Raw genomic sequence first — 19777 nt, 5'->3', positions numbered from 1 at the left:
CAGACATCTGCTGAAGTATGGAGCATTCATTTAATCAGTTTTATTAGAACTGCCAAATAATTTTCAAGCGTTGAAAAATCTTTGCACAGTGAGTTTGCAAAGAATCATTTTGTGTTCATAATAGAGCTCACAAATATACCAGTTACCGTCAGAGGACTTTCTATAAACATGAACAAGTTTTCATATTTTGAAACATAAGTTCTATTCGCATTAAAAAACATTTTAAAGAGATCACTGGTTGTTGTACATCTTCTGCGACATTTGATAAAATGTTTTTTAAAATTTTAAAGTTTAAATGGCTGTTCATGTAGGTGTGAACTGATATTGTATCACTATCTTATTGTTGTTTCTTTTAATAAATTTTGTAGAGTTGCTAAAGTTTTACAGATTTATTGGTAATTGGAATATTCTGCTTTGTGAAGAGCATGTTTAAATATTATGACCAATTTTTATTTGGCTATTTCTTAATTGCTGTGAAGAAATTTCTTTTACCCTCTGAGTGTGAAGTCTTTCTTAGGAAATACACTCGGTAGACATCTTCCTTCCCTTTGTTTCTTGCTTTTAATCTTCATTTCCTTAAACAGGATACCTTTTAGAATTTATTTTTAACTGGTATATAAAATCTTCATGTTAATGACATATTATGTAATGTGATAAACGTATACATTGCATATTGTTTAAATCAATTTAAGTATAACCATATACTCTTTTTATGGTTAAAACATTGAAATATTTTCCTTTTGTAAAGTACATTTCTTTGTCATCTGTTGTCATTGCACTGGGCAATAGGGTGCCAGGACTTCTGACTACTCTCTCTCAATCTGTTGTTCAGTACGCACCTCAACTCCCTCCAAGTATGTGAAGCGTCTTTCTACTATCATTTTTATGAGATGAACAGTTTGGAGTCTACATATGAGTGAGATCATACAGGACATGGTTTACTATGCCTGGTTTATTTCACTTGCCATGAGGATCTCCAGGTTCTAGCCACATTGTTACAAATAAAGGGAATCATTCTCTTCATGGCTCAGAAGTATTTAACTGTGTACTGTATTTATTAGTTGACGAACAGTTGATTTTTTTCATTTCATAAATATTGTGAATAATGCTGCAATGAATGGGAGTGCAAATGTCATCTCATTTTTGTTGTGGTATTGGTACAGCTTATGGAGGTTCACTTTTAAATTACATTTACTTGTTTATTGATTATGTGTGTTTGTGTGCATATACATATGTGTTGTGTGTGACTAAGTGTGTCTCGTAGCTTGAATGAAAAATTTCCCTATAGACTACAAGTAATTTGAATCCTTGATTTGTTGGTGAAACTGTTTGGGAAGGTTTAGCAGGTGTGGCCTTGCTGGAGGAAGCATGTGACGGAGGAAGAGAGTTCATGGCCCAGTCTCATTTTCAATTTTGCTCTCTGCTTCCTGTGCCTGCTTCAAAATATGAACACTCAACTTTTTGCTTGACTACCTCTGCCACTGTGCCACCCCACTGTGATGGACTCTTGGACTCTTCTTCCTCTCAAACCATAAATCCAAATGAAATCTTCCTTCTATATGTGGCCTTGGTCATGGTGCTTTTTCACAGGAACAGAAAAATAGCCAACACCGTGTGTGTGTGTGTGTGTGTGTGTGTGTGTGTGTGTGTGTGTTTGTATGCTTGTGTCTGTCTGTTCATCTAAACATCTGTTTTTCTTTCAGGGGACAACAATTCTCTCCTTCCAGCACATGAAATTTTTGAGGAATGTCACTGTTGTTTCCCAAAATGGCTCTAATAATTTATAGTCTCACCAAACAGGTGCAAACGTTCCCTTGTTTTCACATCCTTTCCAGCATTTATGATAATCAGTCTCTTTAGTAATAGCATTCTTCCCAAAGTCAGGTGATATTTTATTGTGATATTTACTTTTTTTTCATGTAATGTTGACCACTTGAACGTCTTCTTTTGAGAAATGTTGACTTAGGCCTATCACTCATTTTAATAAGATTATTGTTATTATTCTTGAATTATGGTGCTTCTCGTATGTCCTGGACATCAGAGAGATAGTTTGCAAATATTTCTTCTTATTCTATAGGTTGTCTCTTCACTTTGTTGATTGTTTCCTTTGCTGTAAAGAAACTCTTACTTTGATATAATTCCACTTGCCTAGCTTGCTTTTATTTCCTGTGCTTTTAGGATCTTGTCCAAAAATCCTTGTTAATTCAAATGTTTTGAATCATTTTTCACATATTTGCCTCTAGTACTTACATAGTTTTATGTCTTTCATTTAAATCTTTATTCCATTTGGTGTTGAAGTTAACCAATTTGATTCTTATATATGAAGGAATGTCTTCATCTGAAAGCTAAAATTCCCCTACATGCTCAGAGCACATTCTTTTCCTTCATATTTGCAAATTTCCTTCCAGCTCAGTAAACTGTTATCACTTTATGCAATCAATAATAATTCATTCCGATTAAAATGACAGAAAACTTCCAAAAGAAATTGACACTTGAGTAGACCTTGGAAGATCTTCTTCAGAGTTTGATAGATAGTGGTGTTAGAGAATTGGGGAAAATGTTCTGATAAGAGCAGAGAACATAAGCAAAGACCTTGAAGCAGCATGAGAAATACCATTTACCTGAGTTTGAAATAAAAGAATTAATTTTTCCTGTAATAAATTCACATAATACATACTATGATTCTTCTGTTGATATGAAAATATGAAGTATTAATTTCATTTCAATAATGTTCTACTGTGAAAATCAATGTAGATTCATTTTAAGAAAAATTTCACACAGAATTTTAAAATTTATTTTACTAGTAAATATTGGAAAAAGTTTAATGCTTAATATTTTATGAGTTTAGTTACAAAGCAAGAATATGCCTTTTTCCTATTACCATTGATGTTAATTATAGCTTTTAAAAATATTTTATTTCATATTTCTACTTTTTAAATCAACAGAATCGTTTTTTTTTTTTTTTTTTCAAATGGTTGTTGTCTTCCAAAACATGTATATAGAAATTCTAATTTCTAATTGGTGGTAATGGGATGTGGAGCCTTACAGAGATAATTAAAATATAGTGAGAGAGTTCTCATCATTGGGATGAGTGTCCTTAGAAGACGGATCCTGCAGAGCTAGCTTGTCCCTTCTCTCATGTGGAGACAGCCAGAAGGAGTTGTCTCAGAAGCAGTAAATTAGTCCTTCACAAGTATTAAATCTCTTGGCATGCTGATACTTGACTTTACTGGAGCTACATGGAGACCCTGTCTCAAAAAACAAACAAGGCAAAACAAAACAGAAAACAAAACACAACATGAGAGAGAAAAATGAAGGATAAATAAAAACAGCAGTAGGAAAAACAGTGAGTAAAAGAGGGAAGACAGGTGATAGATCAGTTATTTTTGTCAGATCACTGTTCATTCTGTAGTTTGGGATTCTGGAGTATAAATTTAGTTGTGTAACATTTTTACATTTAGATGATCCTTTAATCCACCTTATCATTTTAGATGCTAAAAATATGGTATGAATTTTATCAAATCTTTTGCTTCCTGAGGATTTTGTTGTTTTTGTTTTGTTTTGTCTGTTTGTTTGGCTTTGTTCTGTTTTGTTTTGAGACAAAGTGCCCCTGTATCCAGCTGGCCTGCAACTACCTACCTATGTAGACTAGACTGGCCTTGATCTCAGAGATCCATCTACCTCTGCCTCCTGAGTGCTGAGATTAAAGGTGTATGCCACCATTCCTGGCATTTTTCCTGTTTTTTGTTATTTTGTTTTTTAAAAATGTTTTATTTATTTATTTATTTTTATGTGTATGAGTGTTATGCCTGCATGTAGTGCATCCATATTGTGCAAAGCCCACAGAGGACAGAAGAGGCTGTCAGATCCCCTGGAACTGGAGTTATGGACAGTTGTTAGCTGCCATATAAGTGCTGGGATTCGAACCGGGGTCTTCTGCAAGAACAATCAGTGGTCTTAACTGCTGAGCCATCTCTCCAGCCCCAAGTTTCCCATTTTTTAATGATAAATCCAACAACGACTTTTTTTTTAATTTAATTTAACTTTTATCTTTTTGAGACAGGGTCTCCCTGTAGCCCCAGCTGGCCTGGCCTGGAACTCACTATGTAGACCAGGCTGGCCTTGAACTCACAGAGATCTGCCTGCCTCTACCTCCCCATTGCTGGGATTAAAGGCGTGTGCGCCCATGCCGGGGGAAATCTGCGGCTGCCCCTCCACTCTCCTGATGCTGTCTCCAGGAGCCACTCCTCTGTTTGCTAGGGTGCAGCCTGTGGCCGCTCTCCGTTCACATGGTACTGATCGCACAGGTGCGACCTCCTGGGCTCTGCCTGAGATCGTGGGATCCCAGAGGCGCTGCCCTTCACTCATAGCTGTGGCCTCAAGCGGTGGCCTCTTTTCTGCTTGCTGCAGCACTGAGGCTGCTCTTCTGCTCGCCCGGCGCTGCCTGTGATCGTAGCTACTTCTACCCAGTCCCAGACCCCAGGGCTGGTGGGGAGATTGTGTCAGGGGAGCCGCATTCAGACACAGGAGACCAGGTTTGTTGAAGTAGATCTGGTTCATTGTAGAAGGGCACAAGCTTTTGTAGGGGTAGGTGTTCAATGAAGAAGTTACAACTTAGATCTTTGGCAGTGCTGTGTCCTATCATGACATCATGAGTCAGGCACCTCATTAGCATAATGTGCTCAGGTTACTTAGGTTTGGTTTCATGCACTGGGCCTGGATTCCTGGGAACCACATGACCCAGGCTGTTGTAATATCTAAGTGTTGCAACTTAGAATCTCAAGGGTGGGTGATCAGGGAGTGGCGAGCTCTAGGCATCAGTCTCATGATCTGTCAAAAGGAGCAAATGTCACAAGGCGTTCCTTGTGGCTCCAGTGGTCCTGCAGCCTCTGGCCTGCTGTATCGCTGTCATTAAGACTTTCACCCTAGGCTCAAGCCTGTCTCCCACAAAAATTGAACTATCTTAACTTCCTCAGTCTTTTTTTTAGGTTGACTCATTTAAAGAAGCCCATCTCTCATATATACATGCATGAATCTTGTGAGTAAGGCAGAGGGGGTAAGGCTGTCATGAAGCAGTTATGGGGCTTGTGGAATGCCCACAAATGACAGGAATCAAGTGTAGCACAACTAACACATCTCTGCTCTGTAAAAGCTTGGACAAAATTATCTTCTAAGCCTCTTCCCACTCAGAGTTCAATGACATTTTAGGGATTCCCAGATGAAGTCTTTGCATTAGAATTTATAGTGGAATAACAAAAGTGAACAGAAAGCTTCACTTCAACTCAACAGGAATAAAAAAATATGAAAGTGGGGCTGGAGAGATGGCTCAGTGGTTAAGAACACTGGTTGTTCTTGCAGAAGACCTGGGTTCGAATCCCAGCACTTATATGGCAGCTAACAACTGTCTATAACTCCAGTTCCAGGGGATCTGACACCCTGTTCTGTCCTCTGCGGGCATTGCACAACATGGGTGTACTTACCTACACACAGGCAATACACACATACACATAAAATAAAAATAATAAATAAAATATGAAAAAATTGTGAAAGCACAAGACAGCAGTTTCTATCATTCTTCAATTTGTATGCTTGGTATGTTTTCTTGAGCTTCAGGTATCTTTCTTCACGCTTCCCTCAGCCCTCACCCATAGCCCCTCAAATCCTCTCCTCCTTACTATAGCGTTTAGCTTCTGCTTGCTACTTCATCTTAAAGACTGTCAACATTTTACATCTTTATTTTCATGCATTAAACCACATATAGAAAACATTCTCTTTTGCATAATAAAATGTCACATTTAATGCAATAAAATAACAACCATTTGATTTTAATCAAATTCTGTGAACTAATTTTGTCAGGTTGCTTACAGGAGAGCTGATCTGTGGGGTTAACAACGGTAGATCAAATGGCTGGAGATGACTGGACAGCTTGATTAAGGCCATGAGCTCTTTTCTTTTTTTCTTCTTCTCATGATACATTGAAACTTTAATATCTGACATGACTCTTTACATGACTGGACCCCAAGATAGGTTAGATGTTTATCTATGTGGCCTCTTCCTTTGCCCCTCCTGAATATGCTCACAGCATGATCATCATTTGTTAAAATTTTAATATTTTTATTCTGGGAGATAATAATTCCAAGATCCCATGATAGAACTTTTAGGGCTTAACAGCTAACCTTAAAAATACATAGTACCATTTATACCACAACTTTTGGTTATATAGGATCAAGGCAGACTCAATGCTAGGCAAGACTACATGTGCTATGATGCCAAGTCTTAGTGCTTAGAGGGACCACTGGAGACTACACAGTGTCTAGCATGGAAACAAGAAAGTGAATGGAGGCCAAGACACCACAGAGCATTATCAGAATGCTTCTGGTAAACATGAATTAGAACTATGATGAATTTATAATATCTACTTGCATCCATCATTGTGTGATTTTCTTAGTCTCTCCCCCATATTTCAAGAAAACAAAATTCATTCTTTGATTTTGTGACATCTTCATAAAGATCTAGTAAAATCTTATACACAGTTTTTAAATACCAAACTGAGATGATGTTTGACATTTTCTCACCCTGAGGACATCTTCTGATTATTGTTATTGCAATAAACAATTTTAGTAATACAAGAATTTAAATTCAATCTTTAGGCTTAATTATGATGTTTCTTCATATAAAAGTATGCAATTCTGTGGATGACATTCATAATTAAAACATAATCAGTTTGAAATAAAGTATTTGGAAATGATAACCTACTGAAATTTTTTCATTGTTAACATCAAGATTGAAAAATAAAATTTCTATTTCTAAATCAGAAAAAAAGCCAATTTAGTTAAACACATCCTGGGAATTCTAAAGAAATAAATGTTTTACAGTAAGACTTAGCATTTGGAAAGAGCAGACACATAAAGGGCAAATTGTATGGGATAGTGATACTTTCCTGGTGAAATGGAGACTTGGAATGCTTTTGAGATGTCATTATCAGCTGGGACATTCTAATCACAGGGGAGAACACATGCTGTGACTAATGAGCCTAATGCTGGGAACTGTGGATTAGTGCATAAAATGGTATTTGAACACACAAACCTTCGTTGCCTATCAAATTTGAGCAGGAATACTGTGCCTAACACAAAACAGGACGTACATTCATAGAGTCAGCAAATTGAAAACCAAAACCAGATACGATAATGAATAAAGGGAAAAGGAGACTGCATTGCCCAGATGGCAAATAAAATAAGAGATTCGGGGACAAGGGCGATGGTGATGCTCCAGTATATTTTGTTTTTCAGATCTTTTTTCAGTGAGTAAACTAAGATGGCTTGTTTCAGTTACATGGTCATAGTATATTTTCCTTTCCTTTTTTCCATGCTTGTACATCAGTTCAAATTATTTCCATATTGGAATAAGTGACAAAGTTATATATACAGGTGGGAGAAATCGTCCTCTGGTAGTTTTTCTATTAATTCAAAACAGAAACAGCCTGTCTCCATTCACCTTCTCCCTCTCTTAGGTCCTGTAATACTTTTCTGCTGCTTCAACCACACCAGAGCAGATACAGCTGCAAAACACACATTAGCACAGAAAAAGAGAGACAAGGTAGAGGCCTTATGTTCAGCAACTGTGCATCTTGGATTTCTGTTTTTTGTAGTATCAGTGCACCACTATTGCTATGACACAGTTTGATTATGAATTCCATCAGTGCGTACACATGTATGTACATATGTGCATATGTGTGTGCACGTGTGAGTATATGTGCATGATTATGTGTGTGTGGGTGCATCTGTATGTCTGTAAATGAACTCATGTTTCTTTTTGGCTATCACTGCAGCACAACTTAGGGGAGATGAAGAAGCACCCATACAATTCCTAAGTGTTTTCACAGGGAAATACTTTTGAAGAAGGATTTTATAAGAAGTAAAAATAATCTTAAAAATTTCATCATGTGTTTCATTTCCATTAGAACTGAAGTACAAAACTGAGTGCCCCGTAATCTCATAGTCTTAGTTGAGCACAGCAGGCATGATTAAAGAGATTTCCTTTTGATCTGAATATATGACAGATCCTGAGTGGCCGCGACCACACAAGATTAAAGTTGTCAGAAGTGAATTTTTAGAGGGGAAATGATTAAGCAATTTTCCTACAAATAGGATCTTTTAAGAACCATGTCCTTGCAAAGTACTACACACCTCTACAGTGTTCTGGTAAAACCAAACCTGGAAATCTGAATGTTTTGCTTAAGATGTTTTGTTAGGTATTTGAAAGGTACCAGAATTGTAAACGAAAGCAGATGGAGGATTGCACTGATGGCCATCAGGCCTGTACTGGGACAGCACCGCCCACTTGGCAGCAGCTGCAGAGCCACTACATTGTTCTTTACAGCTCCTCTCAAAACAGTATCCACCAAACGGTGTGAATTAGGTTCTATAGGTGGCAGGAGCTCTATTTTTATGAAGGGTTGTTATTGAATAGATATCTGTAATATTAATAATGCCCATTTTAATGGTTATCAAGGCAGACTGTATGAGCTAAATCCAATAAGAAGAAGATCAAGAAGCTCAGAGAAGTTGGACAGTCTTTCAAATGTGCGAACAATCATTTCTACACCCCAAATACACTCTGATAGACAACCCAGAGACACAATGAGAAGACTAAAATAAAAGGAGCTACATTCTGGTGTAATTATTGCCCTTATGCAGATTACAAGTAAAGCTTCCTATAAAATATGTATAGACTTTTTGTTTCTTGGCTTACTTTTTTGTTTTGACATAGGGATTTTTTATGCAGCCCTGGATGGCTTGGCACTCTCTATGTAGCCTAGACTGGCTCCTTATGGCAATCCTCACACTTCAGTTTTCCAATTGCTGGGATTACAGATGTGAGACATTATACCTGGCATAGTATTTTATTGTAATTTTATAGTTGCTCCTATTGCAACTGTATATGCAAGCATATCTTTGTGAAATAGGATTTTGAGAATTCCCATGTCAAATAAAGGTAGAAAAACTTTCCAAAATTATGTTTTCAACATTTCAGAACCAAGAAATCATATTTTAAATATTAAGAATGACTGCATTATTATAAATGCTTGTATTCTTGTTATAGAAAGACACATGATAATGTAAAAAGGCAAGTTCTCTGACTAGACACATTTTGTTGATAAAGATGTGATCAATCTTTGTATTTTCTGTATGCATGTAAATATATACATATGTAAATCAGATTGTCTTGTTTGGCAACCTGCCAATTTTCATTAACAATTGCTACTTTTGAATGTTAAGATATATTAAGCTTATCTATAAAAATCAGATTCAGAGATTTTATTGGCTTAGTTTTCATTTTGAAGGCTGGTTAAGACTTTTTTCTGCAGATTAGACACTTGCTTTGATTTGCCTAGTGTTTCTTTTAAACATAGTATAACCTATTTTTTTTTATGTCTTGCATTTTCTTCTAATGTGGAGGTGAATTTGAAATCAGGGTGGGTGGGCTGACCTTTTATTTTTCCAACTAGGTGATGTTACAGACTTCATATGGTAGGCTCACTACATGTGCTTGAACCTCCTTTACTGATGCTGACCACTGTATTACAGTGTCACCTAGTCAATGCTCCATCTAAATCCCTGGTGCTGCATATGAAATATGTCAGTAACGTGTACACTTATGCTTATATACTACATGAGTATATAGTTTCCTAACTACTTTCCAGCTAATGGTTTAAACATGAGTTTTAATTATATCTATTTTGCACCTGTAAAACAGGACTCATATACGGACTATGTATTGGCTTGAAAAGAGTCTGTCTAAATACAAGTTTCAATAAAAATAATGATGCTATTCAGATTATAAAGACAAGATCATTTGTATTGGGACAGTTTAAATTATATCACACTGTTGGATATACTGAATGACATTTGGTGAATGACATCTGTATCACTCTAGTTATGTGACCTAATATACCTGATTTTAGAATTCCTTGAGTTGATTTAAAACCAGGAATTGGTTTAAAAAGCTAAAAATGAAATATTCTTCACAATTTTAGGGTAATTTTCTGCAGGCATGAATGATAAGCATATTTTTCATTGATAAACATGATACTTTATTAATAATAGAGGACTAAAAGGGTATAATTGATTCACTTTAGAAAGAAAGTTTTGGGAGAGTAGAGGTATAAATTATAATTTCTCTAATTGTAAACAAATCTAAATTCTGCCTAATGAAAACAGAAATGAAATGTGGCTTCAATTTAATGTGGAAAAATCCTATTATAGCTATGTCTGTTAGACATAATGGACATGTGGAAATAACTTTTGATTCAAGGAACTTATACATAAAGTGTATTTATCGTATTCTTCTAAATGCTGAGATCAAAAGCAGCTTTGGTATTGAATAGTCCATGGATGATTACAAGTACAGGAAGAGAATTCCTTCATCTGCCATGATGTGAAGAGTCCATCTTTTGTGTTTAACACATGCAGACATTATCCTTTGGATCACATTTTATTCAGTGGCTGCTATCTGATTAACTTTGATGTTTGAATGTTTTCTTCATCACAATTTTTATGGTCCCAACTGTTGCCCCATGTTATTTCAGCCACTGCTACTTAACTTTTAAAGGATGGATTTTTATTTAGCTTATTTCATAGGGATTAAACGGTTTATCCACATCCTTTTAAGATAGGCTGAAGAATCCTAGTGATTTCATGGGCCATTGTGCAACAAAAATAAATCATTCTAAATAAGATTAAGATTTCCAATGTGTAGTTAAAGGGATTCTGAACATTACATTATGAAACGGAAATAACAAGTCATTTGCCTCCTGCCTGAGCTTTAATTTTTGCTTTTCTAACCAGTTTACTTCATAGATATTTGAAGAACTTTCAGAAGAAATTAGATTGTGTACCTTTCCGTTTATCACACTGGATTAAAATATTTTCAATATCTTATCATCTTTGATTTAGATAATACAGAACAAATATAATGTTTTAGATACAACTATTGTATTGTGGTATTTGAATGACACTTCTACTAAAAGTTATTTGTTATTTATATTAAATTATAATTTAATTGGGAAGCCATTCTTATTTGCTAAATCTGATTCCCAATTTAATTTTTAATGCAAAGCCCATTAGTGACCCCCAAACTCATCCATGCCAGGATTTGCCTCTTACAAATACATTATTTTATAACAGCCTGTGCCATGCTGTCTTCCACTTCTCTATCCTATAGCCTGCCTGATGACCTACCAATGCATTACGAAATCAACCTCATGTTTGCTCTTTGTGGAAAAAGAACTCCAAATATTCTGTGTTGTCTAGAAGTATTGAACACATTGAGAAAAATCATGCATTACAAATGCATAAAATTTCTGAGAAAATAGCTCACTTTTGTTGTTTACCATTTAAAATATATATAAATTGTGTCAGGTGTGGTCGCCCATGCCTTTAATCTCAGAACTCAGGAGGTAGAGGCAGATGGATCTCTGTGAGTTCCAGGCCATCTGGGGCTTCAGGGAAACTGTCTCCAAAACAAAACAAAACAAAACAAAATATGTATAAACTATTGTAAAACTAAATGAACCAAAACTTATACAATTATAGGTTGTACATGGTACCATTAAGGGTTAGGATAAATACATACAAACAGAGATGCAAGTCTCTGTGAGTTCCAGGCCATCTGGGGCTTCAGGGAAACTGTCTCCAAAACAAAACAAAATATGTATAAACTATTGTAAAACTAAATGAACCAAAACTTATACAATTATAGGTTGTACATGGTACCATTAAGGGTTAGGACAAATACATACAAACAGAGATGCAAGTGCAAAAGCATAACTAAATAAAATTATCTGATCTACGTACTGTACTACCATGCTAATTTTGTAGTCAACTCCTCTTTCTCTTGCAGTGTGCTTCAGGGTTTTGAGTATTCAATAAAAAAAGCCAAGATGATGCTATTTATCTTGACTAAACATCATGTTCTTTCCTGGTTCTCACAGAGTTTTCACTATAATACATATAGCAAATGAAGTATGTGTGCATTGACAGTTCCAACCAGGCTAATTATGGATAAGTGGGGTTTTCACTGCATGATCAGTGACCCGAAGCCTGCATTTTTCAAGAATAATGTGTTAGATGGCAACTGTGTTAGATGGCAATGTAAAAATAATTTTGTACTGCTGGTCTCAATCAAGAACCTTGAAAACAGCTGCTTACCAACACTGCTGGTCATTCAAATTCTTAACTTCTGAGTGCAAACCAGTTTCTTGTTTTTGAGATCCACAAGTTCTGTTTCTTCTATCCAGAACAATTCTCACTCCACAATGCCTTATTTCTTTAATGCTCCTTGTTTTCTAAACTTGGCGTCCTAGGAAGGCCAAAAACAATAACATACATTGGATATGGCGAGGCAAGTTTCCCCCTCATCTAATGATGTGGGCCAGAAAAATATTGAATTGCAATACAATCACACACATATGCCTATAGACCTGTTTCTAAAAAGTTATTGTCAAAGAAATGTTGATATTTTTAGATGTTTGCTCTATATAATTTTTAGTGCATAATATTACTGGCTTTGCATTTTTATTTCATTATCTCTTTGACTTGTTAACTGTGGTCACAAATAATCAAATCAAGGAACAGAAATTTGTTTCCTTAATTATTTTTGTTGATCTACTTATTCACATAATTTGTTGTAGTGTATATGTGCCTGATGATTAGAATCTGAGTCCCTGTGAAGTTTTCTGTTTTCAGTCCACAAAAGGGATTCACAGCTCCTGGAGTGCAACAATTACAGAAATCTGTTTTGAGGATCAGAGAAAAAAAAAATGAATATACTTATGTGGACCAAATAGCACTGATTTTATCCTAAGTGATCCTTGTGGCGGCTTCTGCATAATGCCTCTCTCATCTCTTTATACAGACTTCCAGAACATGATCACGCTTGTCTTCCAGCTACTCACATCAGATGTGCTTAGCATAAAACGTTAGATGTGCATGTCTCTGAGTGCAGCTAAGATCTAGTAAAATCGGAATGAAAATTTGCCTGCAAGGGAGCCGTCTGCTATTTCTTCTACAAACCTGTTTTATATTTTTCTAACAATGAGGGGGAAGGGATCAGTCTCCAATCATATTTCTGTGTTAAGACTAGCTTCGTTTACCAATTTTAAAAAATATATATTTTTAAAATTTCAAATTGGGTTCTTGACTCAGAGATCTTCAATAAAATGTTTTTAATTTTCAAAGATTAGTGATAATTTCCCATGTTCCTTTCATCTAAATAAGTCAGTTTAAAATTCTGCTCCCTATGTCATAGAATTTTCAACCATGAAGCATCCATAGTTTTTCCTAAAAATTGCTCAGGATTTAAGTGGGAGCTATAACATAGATGGAAAATTTAATATTGCATCTAATTGATGACAAAGGAAGCTAAGACACACACACACACACACTTCTTTTAACGTTTATAAGCTATTTTCTAAAACATTTTTTTATAGATCATTAATTTTCCTTTGACTCACAGGTGTTTCTAAGATGCATCTGAATTAGCACCAAAGTTTAGATATATTGTACTTGTGATCACTGTTAGAGTTTATGTTGTGAATAGCTGTTTACATTTCTTAAGAACTGTGCAAGTTCTGAAGTATAATTTATGCTTTAGATTCAAAACTTTTTTTCTCAAAATTCTAAATAATATTTTGCCTTTAATTTTTAAAGTTAAATTCTGTTTTAAAGTATTTATAATCCCCCATTGTTAATCATTTTCATTTACTTTATTAAATTTTGTTACTCTGAGAAATGAAATAATAAAATGTTAAAAAGTATGCTGATCACCAAAAAGTACTATGTGAATATTATATTTATGTTTTGCTATCTTATAAAATAATTATTTTCTCATTGAATGTCATGCCTTTATTTCAAAATAATGAAATTACATTTCTTCCTCCAGACTTATCATATACATTTTTCTTGAAATACTGGACAGCTATGAATGAAATTGACTGTAACTATGGATGCTTCATGTGTGTGTGTGTGTGTGTGTGTGTGTGTGTGTGTGTGTGTTTGTGACTGTGTGTTGTATTATTGATTAGTTTTGTAATGTAATTTGCATGATGACAAACCAAAAAGTTCTTCTATATTAATTCATAAATAAGTTATACTCCATGCTTTGCTACTGAAGAATGTATTTTCAAGGTTAGTCACTTTGTGAAATATTGTTTCTGACTTGTGTTTGGACAAAAGTCTTGGGTGAACAACCCCAATCGTGAATGCAAAGTGCCAGGCACTTTTGGGTTTTTCATAAAATTTTGCTGTTGCATTAGTACCAAGCAAAATATTGGTGCACTCCTAAATTGATGATTCTCTTATCTCATATATCATTATTATTACTAATTATTATTACTTGCATTTTGTAAAATTTGAGAATCTTGCTTGCTTTTTGGTAGGATCAGCCTGCTACTGAAATCAGAATAGTGACTTAAATCCCAAGAAACCTCAGCATTTTGGTTATCCTAGATGGACCTTTTACATATAGAAATTCCATTAAGAGGAAATTAAATAGTATTTGCAAAGAAATTAATTCTCCAATCATAAATCATAATTTATTTACTGTTTAAATTTCAAGATATTGTCTGTGAAGGAATTGCAATGTTCATATTTACTTCTGCAGTTCTCCTGTGTTATGTATCATGTGAGATTTTGAAAATCTTTTAGGTGTATTTGTTACTGCTTTCTTTTCTGTACATCTTAGGGTGCTACATGACAAGTTCAGCAGTAACTAATGGTAGTGGTAAGTTTGCATGTTAAACTTTTCCTGGGATGTATTGAAATACATACTTCAGCATGTCCAGTATTATCATCCAAATTCTCACAAAGTGAGAATTATTCAAAGATTCCAGGTTTACATAGGCTGAAGCTTAAAATATAGTAATTTTGCTTCTCTATTGTATAAGATAAATTGGAGTTATTTTCAAAATGCCAGAAAACATGCTGAAAACACTTTTAGACTATTGTAATTTCATCCTTGTTCCTATATGATACAGATTTTAATACATGAGATTTGGCTGGACTCTACTTGCTTTGCAAAACATCATCTAATTGGTAAAACTATGGTGCCCATGGGAATGTGCCTCCAAGATCTCCAGATACAGAAAGCTTAATTTTGTCAAGGCCTCCCAGCTGGACTTTGAAATGATCCCACTTTCCTATCTTTAAAGTTCACATACAGATATGCAAAATAAATGAATACCTCACACCAAAAGTAATCGATCCTCATAATTTTTTCAAATATCTTCTTTCTTATGTTTCTGAAAATACTGCTGGTGATATAATTCCACACATATGTACTGTTCCAGTCAGAGTATTAAAAAGGGTTTATCATAAAGCAAAAATTCTTTGTTGAGCAAGTTTTATATCAATTACTCTGCCCCTCAATAGGAACTGCATACAGGTGGCCAACCATTTCTTTTTTACATATAATTCTTTCAACTTTTTTTGAAAATTTCTTACATAAGTACTGTACTAATATCATTTCCCTTCCTCCTTTACCCCTCTAACTCCTCCTTACTCCCTCTCAATTTTTTTTGACAAATTACATCTCCCCCACCTGTGAGGCTTTTGTATCTATGTCTTTAATTACTTTGCCTACATGTTGAAATGCATATTCCCATAGCTTTTTCTTTGAATGGAGATTGCTGTTGTGGAGGGCAAGAGTTCCATGCCAGGCATTTATCTTGAATTTCGATTCTCTTCTGCTATAGCATCACCATTCATATCCAAATGTTTTCAAAGATCTGTGTTTTAGAGACTCAGTTTTAGTCCTGATTCCTACAATAAGCGCTTCCTTTCACTAAAGACAGAACATTGGGAAAAGCTGTAAGCATATTGAATTATCCCATTTCTATAGGAATTCTGTAGCATAGGTAAAATTATTTCTCTCTTTCAAAGTTGATTATTCTAAGAAACATAGGTTTGGAAGAAGCAAAACTTGGGCATACTCTCAAGCTTCTTAAGAAAGTTTTTATTAATTATTAGTTTTAAATTTTATTTGTTGGAATGATGTGTATATAAGTGCACTCATGTCTTACAATTCTCTCAGAGGTCAGATGAAGGTGTCAGATTCCCAGGAATTGGAGTTACAGAGTTGTTAGCCATCATGTGGGTGTGGGGAACTGAATCTAGGTCCTCTGCAAGAGCATCCAATGCTCTTAACCATTGAGCCCTATCTCCAGCCCCAGGATGACAGACATTTTAAGCACTGTTCTAGAAACCTAAGATATACTCCTAACTTTTCTGTATATTTTTAATTGAAATTTTGTGCATTTCATACAAAACATGTTAATCATCGTTATATCCCTTCCCCTAGCTACACTGTCAAACAGTACCCCCCACCGGATATCATGCACTTTGGCATTTATATTAAGGTCTATTGAGTCAATTTAGTGAACCCAAACGTCCCTCAGTGGAGCTTCATGCGCTGGGGTCTAGTCAACTTACCTAGAGTCAATCCTTAAAGATCAGCTCTCCCTCATCCAGCAGTAATCAGCTGCCAATGATTCTTAAGCTAAGATTGGGGCCTGTTGCCCATTTCCCCAGGTCTATGCTGAGTTTTTGTCTGCTTGAGTTTGCATGGATCTTGTGCTTTCCGACTCCATTGCTGTAGGTTCATATGAACAAGGTCCCAGAAGCCTGTAAGATTCTATTTCCAAATGGTGAGGCATCTTATCCCCTGATTCTTAAAATCTCTCTGCTCCATCTTTCATAATGGTCCCTGAAACTTATGTGGGTAGAATTTAATATAGGCATCCTGTCCATGGGACCACACTGCAGACTCTGAATTCTCTATGATTTGGCCATTTGTAGCCATTTTTGCTTATTGCCATGTTGCATGAGGGAGCTTTGTTGATGAGAGTTGAGAGATGCATTAGTATTTTCTCTACCCCTTGTTGCACTATGTTCCAATGAGCCTTAAGTGTAGAGGTTCCATTGTGAATATGTCATTTAGAGTTTGGCATTTCACAGACACATTCTCTATGTATGACCAGTTGTAGAACTCTGTAATAGACCCTGTCTGTTGCAAAAGACATTTCTTTGATGAGTGGTGAGTGGCATATTTGTCTGTTTTTATGACTATAGCTCGGTAATACAGTTTGAGATCAGGTATGGTAATCCCCCTAGCATTGCTCTTTGTGTTCAGGACCCTGGCTATCTGGGTTTTTTTGTGGCTCCATATGAATTTTAGAATTTTGTTCTAATTCTGTGATGAATGTCATAAGGATTTTAATTTGGATTGCATTGAATATATATATATATATAGCTTTTGGTAGGACTGTCATTTTCACAATATTAATTCTTCCAATCGATAAGCATGGGAGGTCCTTCTATTTCCTGGTGTCTTCTCAAACTCTTTCTTCAGAAATTTAAATTTTTCATTTTAGAGATCTTTAATGTCTTTGGTAAATTTATTCCTAGATATTTTTGAATGGTAAGGTTTTATACTCTTTCTCTGATTGCTTGTTATTGGTTTATAGAAACTCAGTACTGATATTTTTAGACTGATTTTTGTATCCTGACACTTTACTGAAAGTGTTAATCTTTTCTAGGAGGTTTTTGGTGGAAAATTTAGGATCTACTATGTATAATATCACATCATATGCAAATAAGGATAACTTGAACTCTCCTTTTCCAATTAGTACTCTTTTAATTTCCTTCTCTCATCTTATTTCACTAGCAAGAGTTTCAAGCACTGTATTAAAAAAGGAGTCAAGACAGTGAAAAGCCTTATGTGGTTCCTGATTTGAATGGGAATAGTTACAGTTTTCTCCATTTAGAATAATGTTGGCTGTTTCTAAAAAGTATCCCTTCAATTTCTATTTCATGTCGCTACCATCCCTTCTACCCTTTCTAAGGAGATAGTTATTCGTTCCCATCTGTTCTATCAAAATTTATTAATATAAAGTCTACATTAAACTGTTTTCCTCAACCTTTTATCCTAAAGCTTCATAGTTTTTTGCTTGTTTGTTTCTTGGATTCTTTTTTTCAGGTAGGGTCTCCCAAGCTGGCCTGGAATTTGCTATGTAGACCAGGCTGCCATTGATCTCACAGAGATCCCTCTTATTCTGCCTTTGGAGTACTGGGATTGAAGATTTGTGCTACCATGCTTGACTCTACAGTTTTTTCTCACATTTTTTAACATGAAAGAAACACTCAACAAAACATTATTTCAAGTCAATTAAAATGAGTGATGCTCCTAAGATAAATGCCAATTTCTTTATTCATTGGTATTCTTTGTGCAAATACCCTACCTCTGTAACACCTTTAGAATCTGTTTTAGCAAGATTGAGTAATTATAATAATGCCTGTAGAATATGTGGGTAAGCAATTGACCTGGCTTCAATAGTACATGGTGTTTATACTATAAAACCATAATAGACTATAAAATCATTATATACATATATAAAATGCATTATAGAGTTTTTGAAACATTTTTCTTCCTATCTCTTGATAAATATTTTAAATTGCAAGAAAGCAGCAAATAGTCATTACCATGTGTAATCAGGCTAAAGTCAAGATATTACAAAATCCAGTCTTATTTAGCATGGTTGACCAATCACATGGGAAGAGTCCTACTTTTGATGAAGAACTAATTCAAAGGTGGTTCAAAGACAATTATATAAGGCCTGGAGATTTCTTATGTGATATCCACTTGTGATGCAGGTGCTTGAATCAAAATTTTGAAAGAAAGAATAATGATAGAATTCCCATATGTCTTAAAATCATGGTAAATAGGGTTATTTTAAAGAGATAGTAGAAAATATGCAAATCTTTAGATAGAGGCTTTGCATTCTTTATCAATAAAATTAAATGTTAAAATAAGAGAAAGAAAATGCTTGCTCTCTAGAAAGTGGGGCATTGATATAGGAGAGAAAATTTCACAACTGAAATGCCTTGGACACTTTTCCAAGATTCTGAAAATTTAGAAGAAAAATTTTGGAAAGGGGAAGTTTGTAATTATTTATAATACATTGAAATGGAACTTACAGATTTTGAAGATATGATTTTGAAGATATCATGGGAATGAAATCACAAGTCTATCAAAGAAACAGTATAAAAACATTTGCCATGATTGTTTAATCATGGTATGGGATGTGATGACCCGCTCTTCAGCTTTATAAAGACAAATTCTCAGTTCAGTTCAATAGTGCATAGTTGATTAGACTTAAAAGGCCTGACATGTGCTGATCAAAATCCAGAGGATCATATGTAAGACCAGTGCCAATTTTTTATTATTATTTTTATTATAAAATTTAACCTTTGCAGTGCATTTTCTTTAGGTAAGCTACATGAGGAGACCATTATCAGAAGATTACTGGGTAAATACAAAATCAAGCTGGTGCACATGAGGTAGGGATAGAGCCAAGAATGGTTACATTATTTGAATTTTTAACATCTGTGACAAAATAGCCAGATGTATCTATTTCCTCAATAGATTTACTTTCTTATCCCATAAGACAAGTTAGGTTATTGGTTCAGATCAATCTCTTTCCTGGTGATGATGGATGGCTGCTGTCAAACCTAATTCTGGTCCTTCTTTATATGTCTCTGACAAGATTTCTTCCAGTTGTCACGTTTTCCCCCCTTTGGAAAGTTAATATTTAACTACTTACTCTCATGCTCTTCTCACTTGCAAAAGGTTCTGTCTTATATATTTGCGCATCTCTGACTTTATGAATTTTGTTGAACTGAGGGTTAATTGCTGAAGTGAATTCCCAATTTTCTTTTTCCTT

General features: G+C 35.1%; 1 pseudogene; it reads left to right on the top strand.

The window, feature by feature from the left end:
• The first annotated feature begins 4186 nt into the window (after positions 1–4186).
• The window catches only part of LOC115068312, a 26499-nt pseudogene continuing 10908 nt past the window's right edge, over positions 4187–19777 (top strand).

Source organism: Nannospalax galili, unplaced genomic scaffold, assembly GCF_000622305.1.
Source record: "Nannospalax galili isolate Female #2095 unplaced genomic scaffold, S.galili_v1.0 scaffold85, whole genome shotgun sequence".
NCBI lineage: Eukaryota > Metazoa > Chordata > Mammalia > Rodentia > Spalacidae > Nannospalax > Nannospalax galili.
The sequence above is the reverse complement of the archived record's forward strand: the minus strand, read 5'-3'. Positions and strand labels throughout refer to the sequence as shown.